The sequence below is a fragment of the Mauremys reevesii genome, linkage group 3 (genome assembly GCF_016161935.1).
Source record: "Mauremys reevesii isolate NIE-2019 linkage group 3, ASM1616193v1, whole genome shotgun sequence".
Lineage (NCBI taxonomy): Eukaryota > Metazoa > Chordata > Testudines > Geoemydidae > Mauremys > Mauremys reevesii.
This window is the reverse complement of record NC_052625.1, coordinates 128095648-128115145: the sequence shown is the minus strand read 5'-3', so window position 1 is coordinate 128115145 and position 19498 is coordinate 128095648. Positions and strand designations below refer to the sequence as shown.

The 19498-nt window shown below is 42.3% G+C and overlaps 1 protein-coding gene across 1 annotated transcript in view; it reads left to right on the top strand.

Annotated features, from left to right (window-relative positions):
• Positions 1 to 1434: 1434 nt before the first annotated feature.
• Positions 1435 to 19498, top strand: part of ARMC2 (armadillo repeat containing 2) — a 165017-nt gene continuing 146953 nt past the window's right edge. Inside the window, exon 1 of the mRNA XM_039531129.1 lies at positions 1435 to 1458. The gene's annotated coding sequence lies outside the window, so the exon portion shown is untranslated. The remainder of the gene's footprint in view (positions 1459 to 19498) is intronic.

The following is a 19498-nucleotide window of genomic DNA, read 5'->3' as shown; positions in this document are numbered from 1 at the left end:
TCTTGTTTAATTGTATGCATGTGCTTACGTGCTTTCCTGAATCAGAGACCAAGTAAGACATGGAGTGATGGACTCCATAGAGAATGCTCTCCAGCCCTCCCAGACTATAGGAGATGGTTGTGATATGGAACCTAGACAGAGGAGAGCAGAGAAGTCCAAAGAGTAAAGACTCATGCAAAGGAAGAAGCCAATGCTGCATTATGGGCTGAAATAGCACTTTCAAACAGTGCATCATATTTACTTGAGACTCTATTTAGCCACTTTCAAAGTGTCAATTCAAATTTACCCAATACAGTAGTTCCTAATTATGGCCAAACCTTTGTTCAAAACAAATATGAATGCACCTTAAAAATCTGTGGATTAATATTTTATGATAGCACAATAAAATAAGCTAAGCAATTAGCCAGTCACCTGCCAGCCATGGTCTAGAGAATACTTAGTCTTGCCTTGAGTGAAGGGGACTGGACTCTCAAAGTCCCTTCCAGTCCTACCAGTCCATGATTCTATGATTACCTAACAAAAGCAAAATAGCTTTAAGAAAAAAATGTAAAGAAATTTTTATTTCAATATTTCTCCCAAATATAACATGAAAATCTTGTATGAAATCTTGATGAAGATAATACTTTGCATTTCTATAGTAGCTTTTGCCCAAGGATCTCAAAGTGTTCTACAAATATTAGTGAATTAAGCCTCAGAACAAAGGCCCTGTCACTATTTTAAGGCTGGGTAAACTGAGGTACAGAGAGGACAATACTTACTAAAGCTCACAAAGAAAGTCAGTGGCAAACCAGAAATAGTCCCTAGAACTCTTGAATTAGTCCTATAGTCTAGCCCTTAGAATTCACTTCTGTTCCTGACCGGTGAGAGATTGATATTGTAATGTTTCTTTTCCCCATCAGTCTTTTTCACAGATTTTACAGTAAAGGCTATTCTTTAGTCTGGTGTGAGACTGAACTGCCCTCAAAGTGCAGGATGGGGTCAGTCTCTGCTCCGTTTTTAAAACAGGAGGGAGAAAAACCTATGTAAAACATTCTGGGCAGACACAGCAAAGCTTTTCAATTTTTAAATGTGTTTTGTGTGGGAAATCCCCCCAATTAGCAAGTGCTATAGGCACCACTGCATCTTTCATCCGCCTGGATCAAATGGACAGTTCTATTCTTAAAAATTAATCACAATTTATCTGGTGATCCTCTGACTGCAGAGAGCGGGGGAGAAAGAAATCTATGTGACAGTTTTTTGTTATTTTTTCCAAGAGGGCGGGGGCAGAGCAAAGGGAGGATTTAAGCACAACTAGCCTTTTACTCCCATTTTTAGTCAAGTTACTGACATCCGAGCTCACAAAGAAAAAAAATCCCCAGAAGCTGACACTGTAAAAACTGAAGAGGCAGTGGTACAGGACTACAAAGGACGGCAAGGCTGGGCTCCATCTTATTTTCCTGGCTTTCATCAGCTGCAATGGTCTGTTTATTTTACTTTTGACATAGTCTACCTATTTATGTTTTAGTTTAAATCATTTGTAGGAGAAAAAATAAAATTAAAGAAGCATGCGCTGTCAAATGAGCCAGTCTTATGTACCAATGGACATTAATTGTTGTGGCTTTTTTTAAAAAACTGTGTTTTGGAACAATGGAGATATTCAGATTTAACACTTTCGTCCAAGAAAAGCAGCTACTAATGATTAAAAACTAAAACACAGTTTTTCTTTGTTTATGGAACCAGTTTATAAACCGACCTTTTGATCAGTTTGGTAGATCAGGCAATTGCTCTCATTGGACAGCAGTTTGTCAGAAATATCACTGTGCATTTACTGTAGATAATTCACTACAATTTGATCTGATTAGCAATTTCTAGCCAGGAAAGGACTGTAAGAGCAAGACTAGGAAAGCAACACAATTATCAGTTGCATCTTTCCTTTAGAGTGCTGATGATCATGTTTTCGAGAGAGAGTGTCCAGGTTCAAAGGTGGTCTCCTGTTTCAGACACTCTAATTGCAGTCTCTCTCTTGAAGTAATTATAGTGCCTGAGCCTGCATTTCTTGTGCACCCTAAACTCCCCCTTGAGTCAATGGGAGTTTGCAAAGTACAAGAAATGCAGAATCAGACCCTAGGCCTGGTTTACTCTAGAAAATTAGAATTAGAGAATACCAACTAGTTTATATCCACCCAAACTTGTCTTCAATACAGCATGTGTCCACAAACAAAATTGCTCCCAAAAATATAAGGGTAGCCATTATGTTGTCTGCACTAGTGCAGTGCCAGTGAAGACAGGAAGCACTGGAGCAATGACTCCACAGCTGCAAACAGTCCTCCAACCACCATCTCACAATACCCTGGGGCTTAGGTGGCCTGTCTAGTCTACATTTTGGCCCCTACTATACAGATGACCCTTATCTGTGCACAATAGAATTACACAGTAGAGGTCATTTGTGTTATATTTTGCCTACATCATCTTCCTCAGCATTGCCTGGTGATCTTTAGCAGCAAAGCATGTCACAGAGCCTTTATATGACCATGTTCCAGCTAGCCAATAGCAACTGTGCAGGCATCGATGACCATCTGGGATGACAAAGAAGTACAGTTGCAAGTGAACTCAGTGATTTGGTCTATGACTGGTGCTTTGCTGAACAGAACATCGCTGAGTCCAGCCAGCAAGGGGTATAGGCAAAAGATCAAGGACCTTAATAAAGCCAATTATTTATTCTTGCAATCAGTCTGGGGATGATGCATGTTCCCCTATAGCCCCACAGAGGCTCAGAAAGCCCCTCTCCATTCCCATCACTGAAATAGTGCTGAGGAAGAAGTTGATGCTGACAAAAATAACATGCAAATGTGTTCTACAGTGTGTGTAGCCCTATTTGTTACTAGGTCTGTCTAACTTTTTGTGCAATAAAGTGCAGAGAGTAGAACAGGTAGAACAACTAATCTGTAGTTGGTGCACTGTGGTGGGTGCATAAGGGAGGACTCTTTAGCATCCCTGAGAATCATAGCCCTGTAAGGTTGGAAGGGATTTTGAGAGGTCATCTAGTCCATCCCCCCACTCTGAGGCAGTACCAAGTATACCTAGACCATCCCTGACAGGTATTTGTTCTAGTCTGTGCTTAAAAACCTCCAAAAATGGGGATTTCACAACCTCCCTTGGTAACCTGTTCCAGAACTTAATGGTCCTTATAGTTAGAAAGTTTTTTTAATATCTGGCCTAATTCCTCCTTGCTGCAGATTACTTCTTGTCCTAACTTCTGTGGACATGGAGAGTAATTGGTCATTAGTCTTTTTATAATGCTCTTATTTGAAGACCTATGTGATGGGGTGTACAAACCCCACAATGAGCAACAAAGGCTTAAGGGCTCATTTTGGGCTCAACCAGCCCTGCCCCGCCACACCTGCAACAAATGCTCCATCTTCTGGAGGAATTAAAAGGCAGTGAATTAGCTCAGTTGGGGAGCAGCGCTGAAGGTGAGCAGATCTGCAGTCCATAGGGCCAGCAGAGCAGAGTAACACCTAAAGGCTCTGACACAGCTGTCCAAAGGGGCCCTCTGCAGAGACCAGCAGAGTGGGAAGTATTTTGTGGCCCTATACAGTGGCAACTCCCTTTTGTTTCTTTTTATTTGGATTTTCCCACCGGGCAAAAGCCTTGGGACTGAGCTGACCCCAAGCGGGGGAGATGAGAGGAAGATCCCGAGGGAGGACAGCTTTAAGTATCCTTGCTTGCCTAGTTACTGATGGCCCAAAGGGCCTGGGTTGGAGCCCAGTGGAGTCGGGGCGGGGGGGACTGGGTTCCCCTCCCAGCCCCACACCCTCTTGTCAGTTTGGGGTTATGGTTGTGACCATTAGGCAACGCTTCCCAACCAGACCTTGAATGGAGACCAATACATCCTGTCAGTTTGCCCCTCAGTCTTGTTTTTTCAAAACTAAACATGCCTGTTTTTTAACCTCTTCTATAGGTCTGGTTTTCTAAATATTTTATCAATTTTGTTGCTGTCTGCTGGCTTTTCTTCAGTGGTGTGATTTGGTCGAATGGAAAAACCTCATAAAATAGGGATTTCTAATGGAAATGTTGACATACCCTGAATTATGTAACATCATTGTTCTGATAAAACAGTACGTCACATGACATTTTACAGTTTTCACTGAAGCAGCTGCTCACTGACAATCATTACTGGTCAGAATCAAATGTAGTTTGTATGTTACACATGGGTGGGGAGACCAGACCCATGAGATGCATAGTTTTTAATGTAGCATGAGCAGGAATATTATGTCCTATTTCTCACATGTAATGCCACCAAAAGTGCAAATATTTTTATTTTCTTTCTTGTACAGAATACAAGGTTTTTTTCAGCTTGTCAGTACTGGCCTGTTTGAGAGCTTGTGTAGTATTTGTCACTAAATGTAACATGATATATTTTGGTACAAAAACTGAAGAAATGAAAATTAATTTGATCCTGTGGCCTAGGAAGAGGGTGGGTGGGTGGAGTGGTAAGTTTTAAATTAAATACATCAATGCAGGGGGGAGTAAGTGTTGCCCTTCTGTGACCCAGAAAGGAAAGCTGATGCCCCAATCGTGCAAGTTGTTCCACACAAGTGAATCCCTGCACTCCACCATAGAGACTTACTGACTTGTATAACTGACATCGGAGTCCACAAACACAGAGCTGCTTGCAAAATTTAGGCCTGAGTTTCTAAATTGCTGGAGAAAAAATAGTGAAAACACCTGACAGAATGCCTAGGGCCAGGGCTCGGAATGAATGAAGGGCCCAAACTGGTATTTAAACTTTCTGTCAGTAGCGAGGAGGGATGCCTGTGATGCAAGTCCCCAAGTTAAATCACTTGCTTTGAAATCACTGTCAGAAGACAGATGCAGTTAATTTTAAATGGAGCTACAATGTAAGGATGACCAGACAGCAGTTAAGAATACCTTACTCTCAGTCCTCCGAGAGGAACGGAGGTGGATGAGACCTAGGAAGTTAAACCCTGTGTGGCAAGGGTCTATAGGAATTAAACTGAAAGAGTTTAAACCACCTATAGCAGTGGTTTTCACAGACCCCTGGGGGTCCACAGACTATGTCTAAGATTTTCAAAGGTGGTGTAGTTCCATTTGAAATCTTTTAGGGGTCTGCAAATGAAAAAAGGTTGAAAACCACTGACTTATAGCATTTTATAGGAGGGATTGTATTCTCAAGATCTGTCAAAAGGGTATCATTCCTATTAAATTCTATAGGTTCTAGAATCATTTCTTATAGAACCCTTTTTTTGTTTTAATCCTGGTAATTTCTGTAAAATCTTCCATAGAAGGAAAGGGAATAAAGAGGAGTGCACCGGGGCAGTCATACCCTGGATGTAGAAGCTTGTCAGCTCCTTGGTCTCTCACCATGTGGTGTGTGCATGGAGGGGTGTGTGTGGGGGTTTATTTTAAGATTATCTTTCAAATTTTGCTGCCACAGCATTTCCCCCAAAAGCCTGAAAAATCTATTAGATAGCCATCATAGATTTTAAAGCCAGAAAGGACCACTATCATCATAATCTAGTCTGACCTCCAGCATAACAGAGGCAATGGAACCTCACCTAATAATTTCTACATCAAGCCCATGACTTCTATTTGTGGTAGAGCATATGTTTTAGAAAGACACCCGGTCGTGAGATCCAGTCCTTTCATAATGGGAATTTTTTCTCTGCTGTATGTTTTATGCCTTATAACTACTGTAATGAAATGTTTTAATAATCATCTCCACCTTAGATGGAATGCTTCCTTAAGATATTACCCAGGATATGTTGTGAAATTCCACTAGTGGGCCAGAGAAAAGTGTTTGAAACACAATCCTCAGTAATAAATGAAATCCTCTTCCCATGCCAGATGAGCCACGGTGAGCAGGCCTGCTGCAACTGCAGCCAGTGTGGAGGGGATAGGCCCATGGCACAACTTCCCCCAACTCCTTGTGGAGTGGCTTGCACTATAGGGCATGATACCAGAGTACAACTCCAATGAGAGCCCAGTGGATCTAATTCTCGTATAACTGTGTAAAACTGGTATAGTTCCATTGTTTTCAGTGGAAATACTCCTGACTGGGAGTGGAATAAGAGAAATGAGAATCAGGCCTACAGAGTTAAATTGTGTCTGGCCCTTCAGCAGGTCCAAGGAGGAGAAGACTCTTTCCTCCCCCAACTCCTGTGCATACTGGAGCAAGAGCCAAACACAGTTTGGCTTCTTGTAGTTAGGGACCATTTGTTTTGTTTTGTTGAACTTTTTAGATGAAAACATCATATCTAACACTCTGGCACAAATTGGCTATCCCACTTTCTTCTGCATTCTTGGAATAATCTTTTGTTAGCAGTCACAGTCATTCAGTTATGTTTGATTTTTTGTGTATCATCATGTACTGCACGAATTCTATGATATTGGGGCAAAGCTATTTCAAACTCTTAGGGATTGTATTTTCTTTGAGTTGCACCAGCTAACAGGCATATTGATTTTCTAAGCCCACAATCTTAACACACTCTTTTAAATGTTGCCATCCAGTTGTGCCATTGCAAAACTCCTTTGCAAATGTAAACTAAATTGTAACTTTGCTCTAGGTCTATTTAATGTGGGAAGCAAAGTCTAGGAAAATCATACTATTCAAGCACCAAGTCTGTCTATCTAACTTGCTGAGAGGAATATAGCCTGCTTGGTCTTTGCTCCAGACTGCCCCTTAGGCTGCCCCAAGTCAGATTCTAGTGGCTGGTACTGCAACCCAGAAGCATCCACTGTCTGTTAGGCCAGCAACTCAGGTTAACCCCTTCTCCATTTTCTTTTCTGGAGATAGGTATGCTATAGACAACCTTCTTCAAGTATGACTGTCAGGGTCATACATATTTGGTAAAACCAAATAAGTTTTGAAGAACAAATATTTAATAATGGGCTCTTATATCTAGCAGAAGACGGTATAACATGATCCAATGGCTGGAAGTGGAAGTTAGACAAATTCAGACTGGAAATAAGGTGTACATTTTTAATAGTGAGAGTAATTAACCATTGGAACAATTTACCAAGGGTTGTGGTGGATTCTCCCTCACTGACAATTTTTAAATCAAGATTGAATGTTTTTCTGTAAAGATATGATCTACGAATTAACTTGTTTTATGAAGTTTTATGGCCTGTGCTATACCGGACGTCAAGACTAGATGTTCATAATGGTCTAGGATGACCAGACAGCAACTGTGAAAAATCAGGACAGGAAGTGGGGGGTAATAGGTACCTATATAAGAAAAAGCCCCCCAAAATTGGGACTGTCTCTATAAAACCGGGACATCTGGTCACCCTATAATAGTCCCTTCTGGCCTTAGAAGCTACAGTGTCTATTTAAGAAACACCTTAGAAAACTGGGGAAATAGAATATAACACTAATCCTCACTAGAAACGTCTGGGACCGTCTTAAGTACATAAAATATAAGAAATATTAGTCACTTGGGCCTCAATTCAGGAATAGACTTTTCCCAACAATTGCAGTGATTATATAATTCAGATCTCTAGGAATATTCTGAGAGCAGCATGGCAGGACATGAAAGTTAAGTGATGAAACAATGGGACATAAGCATGTGTTTAAGTGCTTTCCTGAACAGGGATGCTTTGCTGAATCAGGATCTTAACCAGCAGTTATCCTTGGTAGAGATCAGTTTCTGGTGCAGTATGAAACACTAGCCATGCTGCTTTCTGGATGGTTCCTGATATCTGGCTTATATATCTTCCCTAGTTGTTGTGGCCAGGTGGGGAGGAATATTCCTCATTTTCTGTAAGAAGAAAGGTGGAGTTTCCCTTAAACAGCCTTCTAGCTCCATTTAAGTTTTATCATTTGTGTTATGGACTTTCCCTTCACCCCTCCCCTGGTTCTTGTCACACAGGCAGAAAGCAGAAAGTCCAACGTGTAGGCAATGCAATGTTTATTGGTGTTAAGCAAGCAAGCATATCCATAGCTTTGCACGCCAGTAGAGCCTTTTTCCCTGTTCCCACCTCCTCCTCCTTAGCAGGCCCAAATATACCTGCAGTGCTTGCCCCTGGTCCCACCCATTATGGTCATATTCTGTTTTGGAGAGTCTGTGGACTTCAGTACCACCTTTTTAATATCCCATGGGATGGGTAGGGAGTGAGGATGTGCTTCAGTCAGGGACAGGCATTTCTTTAGCTTTTAGTGTTTCTTATACCTTCCCCTCCCACATCCCCCTCATCCCTCCCGACTGGTTGCTTGACCTTATCTTGGTAGAGGAGTTGAGACAGGACTGTCCTTCGAGTGTATGCTTGTATATTCAACTCCTACTCTACCCAGCAACACTTTAGCTCTACTCCTTATCTTTTCTCATTATACTAACAAACGCAGCTGGCCGGGCAGAAGCAACACACAGTGTCTTTGTTCTTTGTTCACACATATTAGTAAGGATATAAGAGTATCAAAAATCAAACCCAAAATTCTATCTCAGACTAACAAAAAGGCCTATATACTAACCTTGAATAGGATATAATATATTGTTATCTGCAGTATCTTGCAGTACTACATACTGCCATTGGGGTGTAATTCCCACCCCTGCTCTGGTCCTGCCCAGTCTGAGAGACAAGCAAAGGCCTTTATTCTTCCCTGATCCCACCATCCTCCACCAAAAACCCCATCTGCTATAATATGCATGTGAAACTTCTCCATATGCCAGAGGCATTCATGGTTACAAATACGTGATTAAAAACATAGGTGCATGCACAGTGATGATTTAAGAATGGGCAATTCCCTGAAACACTGGCATCTACAAATACTTCCAGGCCTAGGAACAAAATACATAACCCATGTACAGGGAGCAGGCGCTAGTGCCATAGCAGCAGGGGTGGCTCCAGGCACCAGCGCACCAAACGTGTGCCTGGGGTGGCAAGCTGCGGGGGGCGGCCTGCCGGTCTCTCTGAGAGAGGCAGTCAGGCAGCCTTCGGTGGCGTTTCTGCAGGAAGTCCGCCGGTCCTGCGGTTTCGGCAGAAATTTGGCAGCGGTACGCCAAAGGCACAGGACCGGTAGATCACCCGCAGAACTGCCACCGAATCTGCGTGACTGGTGGACCGCCCGCAGGCGTGCCGTCGAAGGCCACCTGACTGCTGTGTTTGGGGCGGCAAAAAACATAGAGCTGTCCTGCATTACAGTATTTCATAACTGGAATCCTCCACAACCCCTATGGACATTGCATCATAGAAATGTAGGGCTGGAAGGGACCTCAAAAAGTCATCAAGTCCAGCCCTCTGTGCTGACACAGGACCAAGTAAACTAAGCCCATCCCTGACAGTTGATTGTCCAACCAGTTTTTAAAAATTTCCAGCATGGGCGGTGGGTCAACCCCCGGTTCAGGGAGGCTAGCCCCTGCCCCTTCCTCCTGAGGCCCTGCCCCTACCCCACCCTTTCTGCCCTCCTCACCTGCCAGAGCCCTGAGTCCCTCACTGTGGCCAGAGGAGCCTCACCCCAGCCGCCCCAAGTCCAGGCCCACCAATCGTCCCAAGTTCAGGGCCACTGACCAGTTCGAATCCTGGCCTACCAGCCGGCCCAGACCAGCCAGCTCCAGCCCCAGGTGGTCCCAGCCCCAGCTGGCCAGCCCAAGCACTGGCCCCAGCTGCCCTGAGTCCCAGGCTGCCAGCCAGCCTGCTCTAGCCTCAGCCCCCGCCCGCTTTGGGGGAGAGGCTGAGCAAGGGGAGGAAGAGGAGCAGCCTCACCTGGGGTCACAGGGGAAGAGTAGGATGCAGGACAGCGCCTCAGGACAGAGCCTATGATACCTGCCAGCCATTACCTCCCGTGATGGAGGGATTCCACAACCTATCTTGGAAGCCTATTCCAGAGCTTAACTAGTTAGAAAGCTTTTCCTAATATCTAATCTAAATCTCTGTTGTTGCAGATGAAGCCCATTATTTCTTGTCCTACCTTCAGTGGACATGGAGAACAATTGATCACACTCCTTTCTATAGCAGCCCTTAACATATTTGAAAACTATCAGGTCCTCCCTCAATCAGGCTGTGTCTACACTACACTGCCATTTTCAGCGCTAAAACTTTAGTCGTTCAGGGGTGTGAAAAAACACACCCCTAAGCGACAAAAGTTTTAGCGTGGCTCCCAGCAATAAAGCTACCACCCCTTGTACGAGGTGGTTATTTTTTATTGCCAGGAGAGCTCTCCCTCAGCAATAAAGCGTGACTACACTGCCCATGTCACAGTGCTGTCATGGGCACATTGTAATGTGGGCATTGTAGGCATAGCCTCAGTCTTCTTTTCTCAAGACGAAATGTGCCATTTTTAACCTTTCCTAATAGGTCAGGTTTTCTAAACCTTTAATCATTTTTGTTGCTCTCCTCTGGACTCTCCAATTTTTCCACATCTTTCCTAATGTGTGAGGCCCAAAACTGGACACAGTACTCTGGCTGAGGTCTCACCAGTGCCAAATAGAGTGGGACAATTACCGCCTTGATTTTACATATGACACTTCTGTTAATACACCCCAGAATGATATTAGCCTTTTGGTGTATTAACATATTGTTGATTCATTCAATCTGTGACCCACTGTAGTGTTGCGCTCAGAACCCAGGGATATGCCACCACTCAAGTCCTGTCACAAGCACCTCCACTCCAGTCAGAACTGCGTGCACACTGTGTGGGGACTCCTGAGCAAGGGCTTACAAGGAGCAGGGAGATCCCTGAGGGAAGTTGCCAGAGTCCCTGGGGAGGGGGGGACAGCTTCTAGGAGGAAGCAGTATAGGTGAAGCTCTGCTGGGCCCAGAAATAGGGGCCAAGAAGTGGAGAACTCCAGTATAGAACAGAAGAATTATTGTTTGGACTTTGTTGGACTTTTTGTAACCCCAGAAGGGGATTGAACTTGAGGTGACCTGGCAGGATGACTAGGCCATGGAAGACCCCAGAGAGTGTCATGGCTGAGAAAGCAGAAGAAAAGGGGGCACAAAAGCTCTAGTTAGCCTTTGCAGTGTGGGTGCATGTGATGGGTTGGATCACAGAAACCCTCTTGGGAGCTGCCACCCGATGTGCCAAGACTACTACCCTTGCTTTCCCTGCCAGCTTAGGACTCCAGCACCCTGTCTTGCTGAGCCAGATACACCCGTCTGCTCCAACAAAGACCCAGGGTCTGAATTACTTGCCACAAAGCTGCAGGTTTACCTGAAAGCAGCTAACAGAAGTGTTCCTGTCTTTAACACTTAATACATTCAGTAGATCATAACCTTTGAGATATGTTACATGGCATATGTAGCATAAAACACATTCTAAGCATATTTCCATAAAGCTTTATGGGAGGTACCATCACAGAATGCTCACTTGAGCTAAATAGCCAGAGTGAAGTACTACAAGAGTAGTAACTGGAGTTAACAATGCAGTGAAGACAAGCCTTATATTACATCAGGAAGCTTGGTACAGACCAAGACCAGAGGGCACGATGGTGGTTTAAAGCTGCCATAGACCCCTGCAGCACAGACCTCACTCCTAGTATAGGTTTTGTTAGCAAAAAGTGGTTTGCATATTGTAATGTGCATAGAAATAGTTTCAGGAAATTCTTTTAAGGATATTTCAGTGATAATAGTTTTTGAGGGGGTTTTAACAGCTGTACTGTCCCTTTTTGCAGTCTAAGTCTCTAGTGAATGAGAACTAGAAAGTGAAAATGGGGCTGAGGAGGAAGGGAAGTATCCTCCCAGTCATTTACTGTCCAGCCAGAGCAAAGTGTGAAAAGTAAACAAGCAGCAAAAATTATTAAAAGAAAATCAGATTTTAAAGAAAATTTCAATTTTAATAATCTAAGGTGTTAACAAAGGTAAGGAATTGTTTTTAAAATGTGATTTTAATTTTAATAGTGTCTCAGTAATAACAATTAATTATAGAAATGTTGTCAGACATTGTTCAAGTGGCATTGTTCATATGCAGTAAATGTAACAAACCTGCGCATATTACCAAAGAGCTTCATTCTGATAAACACGGTGCCATATGTTTTTATCAGGCACTGGTTTGGGGCAAAGTTAATCTTTATAGAGTTATTATGTTAGATTGTCCTAGTTATGTCAAAGTATAGAGCTGGGGGCTTCTTCATTTGTACAAATATTGCTGAACACTTAATTTCCGATTCTCAGTCTGGTGGATAATAAAAAATGACCTCTCGCCAAACTTGTGGCAGTAAGTGGAAACTGTGCTGTTGGCAGCTTATAGGAGGGGGATTAATATTACTGGAATTGCTTTGTTTTTCACCAGCGTGTCTGCATTTAAAATGACCTTCCTCCTAACACTTTTTTTTTGTCAATCAGCTTGTTGAATCTAGACCATTATTCCTTGATCAATTATTTTAAAAAAGAAAGAAAATAAAACAAAAATGTCTTTTTCTTTAGCAAAATAAATTTTAAATAATTAAATTGCTTTTAATATAGCTACCTCAGCCTCATCTTGAAATTTATTTTAGAAAATTTTTTTGGCCTTTATCTATCAGCATAGTTGAAACAAATTTTGATTCCATTTATATTAGGTCTTAATCGAATCAGTTGCCATATCTCCAATTTTAGATATTTTGTAAACCACACATATATTTAAGGGTTGCATCTTCCATACGGAATGCATTTTGATATCTTGCCCACAGTCTGAACTAGGACATTGTCTACACTGAGCTTTTCTTTTCTTTTAACATTTCCCCCCACTACTGCAGCTCCATCACTGGTAGCAATGGTTAGCGCTCAGGTGTAGAAAAGGCACTGTTTTATTCCCGCATGGTGTCATATAACCCTGTTCAGTGCAACTCGAGATAACACTAGTAAAAATGTCAGTGGCTTCTGATGTCTTGTCTGTACTTGGAGCTGCACTGGTGGTGGTGCAATTACGGGAAGTTTTAAGAAAAAACTCATTTTAGACAAGGCCCTAGTTCAGGTATTGGGTGAGCAAGCAAAATGCATGCAGGATGGTAGAAGCAAACCCTTCAATATTTGTTGTCAGTGGGAGCTCTGGATACTCAGCATTTTTGTAAACTAGGTCACTTCTATTGGATGCCTAAATATAGATTTAGGAGCCCCAGTTTAGGTGCCCAACATTAGAGAATTTGAGTCAGTGTATATGTTAATGTCTTCCGTGGGACTACTCAGAGGCTTAACGTTGAGCATGTGTAAGTCTTTGTAAGACCTTTTGCACAGTGCCTTCCATATTATCAGTGCTATCTAAATAATCATAAATGCAATCCAGTCTGATCTCTGTAATACTCCTAATGGAGAGCAAAATTCAGGCAGACACTTGGCAACAGGAATAATCTCCTTCCCTCCACAAAGAGGCACACATGTACACACTACATGCAAAAGCAGCATGTGTGATTATATTCTGGATGAGAGTAATGCCATGCAGCGTCCCCATGTGCTCTATTTCTACTAAGAGTAGGAATAATCTATATGAGGTTCTGCATACAGTCATTGCCCTTGTCAGAGAGTGTGTGTTCATTAACACGCCCAACATGCTTCTGAATCTTTAGCTACACCTCCATGGTTGCTGTAATAGAAGATCTGCAGTGTGACCACTGCTTTTTGTGGGAGATAGAATGGGAGTGGGGAAAGGGGCATTTTCCTTTATACACACAACAACAGTGCATCAATTTGGCATATATTTATTTAATATTTATAGTAGCCTATTTTAAATTGAGGGCTACTTTCACTCACCCACTCCAAGAACTCTCTCTCTCCTTTCTGCCCCTTTGTCGGTCTGCTTTTGAGCACAGGTATTTTGACAGAGAGGGGAAGAGATATAGAAATGAAATTCACTCTCTATTAAGGGGCCAAACTATTTGTGGTCACGTTTTTGTTGTTGTTGTTGTTTTTTTAAATATCTTGTTTTCAAATAGTGATGGATCCTGTTTTTCCTGCTGTGTTCACAGGTAGGCTTTTGGTTTGAGCACATCCAAGGTTTTAAAAATTTTCAAAACCCACCAATTAGCAACATGAAACAATTGCACAGTTAGATGTAATTTTCTATGAAATGTTCAGCTTCCTTTAAATAGATATTCCTAACCACAGGAAAAAAATTAAGTCCTAGATTTTGTATGAATCATCGTTTTTGTATGAGAACTAAACACCCACTGTGCTGAAAAATGGGCTTTGGATCACTAGATGTTAATTGAAATTAATTACACACTTGATCAGAAATTGTCAGTCTGTATTGTAGAGATCTGAGCTCAGCTTCTCATCTTGCCTCTTGCTCCCAGGCCCAGCAGGGACTGGGTGCCATTCAGAGGCAGCACCATGCAGCCCCTGTGGGGGGGAAGAGTTCCTCGACTCTCTCAGTAATGACACACTCCTTCGGGGCCAGCTCAGGAGTGGTACTGAAGGGCAGTAGTAAGGGCTAGGTCCCAATTTTCTGGACTGGAAGGATGTGTCATCCAGATCCAAGGCCATCCCAACTCTTGTGATTTTGTCATGATTCTTTATAAAGCCTTGCTTCCTGAGGTCATTGAATTCACATGAGAATTTCTGCTTTCATTTAAAGAAAAATCAGTCTTTAGCCCTCAGGCTTATGGAAAATAGCTTGAAATGTGAACCCTGAAGACTCAAAAGCCAGAAGACAAACAAAAAGAATCCAACATTTATTCCTTTAAAAATATCATGATTTTTAAAACAATCCTATGATGTTGGGGGCCTGAATCATGATTTTGGAATGCTGGGGGTTAGCAACACTTGGAAATACAGGAGAAAAAATGAGAGCACCTTTCCTATTGAAAGCTATTGGAATAATTTTTAAACATACATTTAAAACATAAGATGACTTTTCAGTTGGTACTAATAGAGATAAATGGCAAGCAGTCAAAAACAAGACCAAAAATCCACTTAATGTAATGGGTCAAGTTCATCCCTGTTGTTATTCCATTGAAGTCAATGAAATTATATTAAACAGGGATCAAGCTGACCCCTTTTGTCACAAAATATATCTGCTGAGTTGTGGGGTTTTAATTTGTTTTTCTTTCCAAGAGAAATTTCCATTAACTTCACATGGCATTCCTACTAGATAAGGACTGCAAGATTGGGTTCAAGGTTGGCTCCTTTCAAAGATCAACTAAACATATTACTTTTATTTTGAAAATAAAAACTGCAATCCGATTTTATATTAAGTATTTCAGGGTTCCACTGAATTTAATTTTTGCTGGATAATTAACAGTGCCCGGGCCTTAAACAGTTATAGTTTAGGTTAGTACTAATTCTTAATAGTAAAATATAGGAGCTAAAAGTTAAGATAGTGTAAGAATTCTGTAACTGATTCTGCTATTAAAATATGCAGTACAATAGTTATATGCTATTGGGAGAAATATTGTGGTTAAAGTACTAGACAAGATGTCAGAACGGCTGGGGTGAGATTTTCACCCCCCACTACAGCACCTGTATGCAGCTACAGCAGTGTACAATGGCTCTGAAATGCCCTGAGCTGGCTGAGGGAGAATTCCTCTGTTTCAGGAATTGCATAGCACAACTATAGTCTGCCCTGCATAGGGCCTCTTGCAAACCCAAGCACAGGGAACTTGCAGGGGTGGAGGCTATGGCACATAGTGCTATGGAAGGGTTCTGGGCAGCCCTGGCGCCCATAGGCACCCTAGAATGGGTTGTCGTAACTTAATAGCTCTCCTGTCTGCCTAGTTATAACAAGGGGCCATTTCAGTCCCCAAATCAGCCTGGAATCAGTGTTAATTTTTTTCTTCTCCAGTTTTCTTCCCATAAATGCATATCTGGTATATGTTTATGCTGTGAACTTTTTTTCTCTACATGTTGAAAAGCTCAAAAATTTCAGAATACAATTGCTACATTTTGCATTCTCATAATTACAGGGAAATATTGTTCCTGTTGTACTCTGCACCCATTTTGCAGACAAAGAATTATAACCTGCCCTCTCTCTGCACGCATATCCTACTATCACAGGCTGGCTGGCCCTTTTAAGGCAAATTGGGCTCTGCCTTGCTTGTGACCTACCAACTAGCCCCCAGCTCATGGTGATATGGCAACTTAATGGTAATTAGTGGCCCCAGCAGGAAATGGGTCAGGAGAAGCCTATATAACTAGAGTGAAGAACTCAGTTAGAGAGGAGAGACCCAGGAGGGAAGAGCCAAGAAAGTGCCCTCTGCTTGCAAAGGGCCTGGTGAAGTCAGGCTGGAAGGCCCACAGGGGGTGGGCTAGGCTCCTGTGTGGGGACTCCTGAGCAAGGGCTTACAAGGAGCAGGGAGATCCCTGAGGGAAGTTGCCAGAGTCCCTGGGGAGGGGTGACAGCTTCTAGGAGGAAGAAGTATAGGTGAAGCTCTGCTGGGCCCAGAAATACGGGCCAAGAAGTGGAGAACTCCAGTATAGAGCAGAAGAATTATTGTTTGGACTTGGTTGGACTTTTTGTTACCCCAGAAGGGGATTGAACTTGAGGTGACCTAGCAGGCGGGCTAGGCCATGGAAGACCCAGAGAGAGTCAGGGTGGAGAAAGCAGAAGAAAAGGAGGCACAAAAGGAAAAGCCCCTGCAACGTAGTGCCCTTACACCAGGGGATGCTAGGGGTGATGAGTACACTACCAACCTCACGCCCTATTAATAGGACTGCGAGTTGCACACATGCATCCCAGGCAGGTATACATAGCTCAGAGATTTATTCTTCAATGGTTGTCTGTGACAATTTACATTAGAATTTCTCCCATGTGGATTTGATCATCCAGGAACAATGCAGAACTACTTCTGCCATTTCCTCTCTGAAGTGTTTCTACTTAAAAAGAAAATCTTATCTCCATAACTCTGCAACTTGCTTCTTCACCTATCCTTGTTACAAAATCAAGAAGAACACAGTGATGCCATCAAAACTGATGTTTTCTCTGATGCATTCAAAGGTCAGATATACATGGGCAGATAAAGGTAGGATCCAGGCCTGGTAGTCTAAAGGGGCCTGACATATTAGCCAAGTTAGTGAAAAATTGAAGGGCATGTGCCCCTTTCTGTTGGCTGATGTGTAGAGAAGCCACATTGTGGGAAATCTATGGAAATGGGTTGGGGGGAGGCATGTAAAAGGGACAGGCATGGTGTCGTCTTCCTCTCTCACACTAATCTACTGGAGCTCAGTTAAAGAATGTGTGACCAAGAAGAAAGTGGAGGCATTTTGTGTTCTCAACATAGCATGATCCCTATCAGGACAGTAGAATTTATGATTAAGACTAAGTGATACTCAGACTGAGGCTCGTGAACTGCAAGTGGCTCTTTAATGTGTCTCTTGCAGCTCTTTGCAGCACATGATATTAAAACACTGTGTGATTTAATATTTAACCAGTCTAAGTTATTAACCAGTCAAGATCCTTTTACCTTGTTATTAACCCATTGTAGTTGAGAAAATAATAATACCTGGTCAGTAATATTTCTGTGAGAATTTATATATATTTATATATATAGTAAATGAAACAATGAATTCACCCTACTGTGGCACTGTGGGTAATGTTGATCGCTAATTTGACTCCTGAACCACTGAGGTCTAAGTATCACTGGATTAAGAGTTGCTGCTTTCCTGGAGCAGCAGTTGATGTATTTTCTCCCCTCTCCCCGCCCCCGCCCCGAGTAAAAATATTTGCTGGCGAGTTATGGGCAGGTGCTGGCAGAGAGCCAGCCAATCCCAGCACGGTAGGGACAAGATCCATGTTGCCAGTGTTTCAGGAAGTGTGGGGGAAGAGTGTAGTCATGGCCAGGCTGAGGTCTGAGAATCAGGGCTCTGTGTTTCCCATTGATCTTGGCCATTAACTTGGAATCCTGCCATCTGTTCTGCCACTGGCCCCACCTCCTAAAAGAGTTCATTCAGCATGCCTAAAAAGGGCATGCAGCTGTGTCCTTATCTATGATGTTAGCTGGGAAGGGTAGCATTCGACCCTAACTATGTCTAGAAGAGAGAGATCTGGGGACTTCTTGTAAAAAGCAGCAGACAGGGAGGAAGAGATTGTTTTGGAGAGGGAGGACCCAGGGAAAGAGTCCATTTGTAGGGGCTGAGAGGAGAAAGGGAGGGGATTCATAATTTTTTGGCTGACCCCAAAGAGCTTGTGTACCTAGTCTGCATTTATTATAGTCTATATTTCACCCAAAAAGTACAGAGAACAACAGACATAAAGATATACAAATAAACTTGTTACCTTATGAAAGGCCAGCAAAAAGAATGACAGGAGAATGATATATTCAGGAAAAAAGATTTGTTTCTAGTTCTGAAGGAACAGAGAAAGGAACAAAGCAGACTTCATTTCCCCTTACTTTTGAATGTTCACTTTTAAAAAACCTTTTTCAATCTTCACCATAGCTTCTCAAATTAATATTTTACCTCAAGAATTGCTGTAATTCCAAGCTCAATACTATTCTTGATGAGGATAGAGGTTGCTCAGTACATAAACTAATAACTGGAAAATAACTTCCTAATAATAGAACAAGTATTTTCTCATTAGCCTTCAGCCTGGATGCCATAGTTTGAGGAGCGAGAGACCCAGAAACAAGATATGGAGAGACAATAAAGAGTAGCAGTAGAAAGAAAAGAAATTATTCATTCTGACGTGGACACTTTCCCTCAGCCTTTGGGCACATAAAAATTTTTCACTGAATTTGTTGGCTAGCTAGTTGGTACCCAGCTTTCAAGGAGAGGCCACAGTTGTAGCAAAGAAAAACAGAGAGAAGTCTGCCTAATGTTCATAGATGTCCTTCTCACAAGTACTTTAATAATCTTCATCCTATGAGATTATAATGTAAATCAGGAGAAATCTAAATAACCTGGGATATTTCCTAGAGTCATCTTTTAAAAACTTTGAACTCAGAATTTACATGGCTGGTACATTCTGATTACACTGTTTGAATAAAATTCTCCTTGGTTCAAACTCATTCATACCAATCTGGTTTGGTATAATAGGGAGGAGAATCTGGCCCTTCTTTTCTTCCCAAATCTATTGTCATCTTGAAACTCTGCTTGTGTCACAGCTAGAGACCAACAGAAACAGTTAGCAGCAGAATCAGATCTGTGAGAACCCCTCAAGCTAGGCTCCTCCAGTGCTGCCTTCTGCTGTCTGAATGGAATGACTTGAATCAATGCCAGTGAATGGAAAAGTCTTCCTCTGCAGCATGGGGCACAGGTCACTTGCTGGAGGATTCTCTGCAGCTTGAGGTCTTCAAACCACAATTTGAGGACTTCAATAACTCAGCCATAGGTTAGGGGTTTGTTATAGAAGTGGATGGGTGAGATTCTGTGGCCTGCATTGTGCAGGAGGTCAGACTAGAAGATCATAATGATCCCTTCTGACCTTAAAGTCTATGAGTCTATAAGTACCCTAAAAGTTAGTATGATAAACGAAGAAAGTTCAAAGAAATACATTTTACTTACAACTCCTAGCTTAGTGAAGCTGTTACTTATAGCTTCAGCTCCTCTGTCTCTCAAAGGATATCCTACTGATGAACTTGAGAGAATGTATATAGCTGTGCCATATCAAGCAATTCCTTTTATAACCCCCAAGCTTTAAAATAAAGGTGTCAAC